Source organism: Aplysia californica, unplaced genomic scaffold, assembly GCF_000002075.1.
Source record: "Aplysia californica isolate F4 #8 unplaced genomic scaffold, AplCal3.0 scaffold00065, whole genome shotgun sequence".
Lineage (NCBI taxonomy): Eukaryota > Metazoa > Mollusca > Gastropoda > Aplysiida > Aplysiidae > Aplysia > Aplysia californica.
Window position 1 is genome coordinate 1,908,499 of NW_004797335.1, and position 1,732 is coordinate 1,910,230.

Consider the following 1,732-nt stretch of genomic DNA (forward strand, 5'->3'; position numbering starts at 1 on the left):
ATATATATATAACCGAGGCTGGTTAGGAACGTGGGCTGCATCTCAGCATGGCGTGGACTGTGTGTGGGCTTGATATGGGTGGAGACAGGTGGGCTCGAAGAAACATCCACGTGAGAAGCCTGTCTGGGCACCATGTCTTGTTTGTTTGCTTGCGTAAAAAGAAGTACTGGTATATTGACCCCCGTAGTGGTCATTTAGAGACGGGAAAAGGTAAAATAGACATACAGAAATAACAGAGGGAAGGTAAAGAAGTAGGACCTACCAGTGACGCTCTCCAACCACCCGCACACCATGTGGTATCCGCATGAGGGGCCGATGGAGGTTCAGACGGGACCCGTGTGGGGACCATAAGTTTGTGCAGGCTGGGTATTGGGGGAAGACTTGTTTCCACCCCCTCTTTACTTCCATTAAAACTTTAAAAAGTGATAATTCCCCCCCCCCCCCCCTTTTTCCTCTGATAAATTGATATGCTTCCTAAATGATCATTCCATGCGTGCGTGTATGAGCGTGGGAGTTGAGGGCTTGTGTCAGTGCACAGATTATATACCTGTTACAAGTTTACTATCATTGGCGTCTTTGCTGTAACGGTGATGAGCTGCCTGTCGGGAGCTAAGATCGGAGTTTGATTCTCGAATGGGGACAAGTTTTATTTATCTTCTACGTCTTTCTGCCGGGACGCCTCCAAAATGATCTAAATTGTGTCGATGAGGGCGTATAACAACTACATTTTAAAACAAAATAAAAGTTTAGTGTTCCTCACAATACACAGGGTATAGGCTGTATCGACTAGGGCGTTACCAGTATTTTATTAGCACAAGGGCAGACTTACTTCTAAAGAGTGAATGGATATGTGTGTACATGCTGATTCTTTTTAACTCTATGATAAATATTATTATATGAACAGATGTTTTTCTTCGTTTCTCAACAGCATTCATAAATTTGTCAACGCATACATGTCACGATGAATAAAGATGAATTCAATTCGGAAACTCAAACACTCCTGACGTCTTATAGTTTTACCGCTGCTGTTGTTCTTTGAGAAAATGGTAAGAGTTTCACAGCACTCGCAATTGCATGAGGTCATATGAACGCTATACTGTATTATTTAGTCTGAGTTCGAGGACACGATAATGAATATACATTGTATTTTAATTTTAAAGCTCGAGGCAAGACCTTCACGGTGATTGCAACAGCATACGGATATTATTTAGTCTCAGTTAGAGGGAAGAGAAAAGCTGCGACAAGATAATGACCATATTTTTAGTAGGCCGATGAGACAAGCCAGATAGATAACAGAAAGATGAGAAGTAGGAACTGCACAAAGGCTCAGGAAGTTGTCTCACTAACAAGGCAATCCCCAATGTCTGGATCGTATGCGGGAACAAGTTTAATATAATTTATGTCTGCTCCGCCACCACCACCTTGCTCTCTCTTACAAGAGAATAACAAACGCCAAAAAAAGGAGGGGCGATAAGGACGACAGATTATGTTTGATAGAAAAGAAGGAGCAAACGACACCAGAGCGCTCGCCAACTGTCCTCTATTGCAAAGTAAAAGAAGGAAGTTTATCAAATTACAAAACCAGGATAGAAGAGCCATCTCTAAGCAATTTGAGCAATAAGCACATCTTATCTGAGGCTCACGTGCACAACTTACGTATGTATGCAATACTGCCCGCGCCGCTGTTCTTTTGGTTTAATTATATTGGAATCCCCCCCCCCCCCAAAAAAAA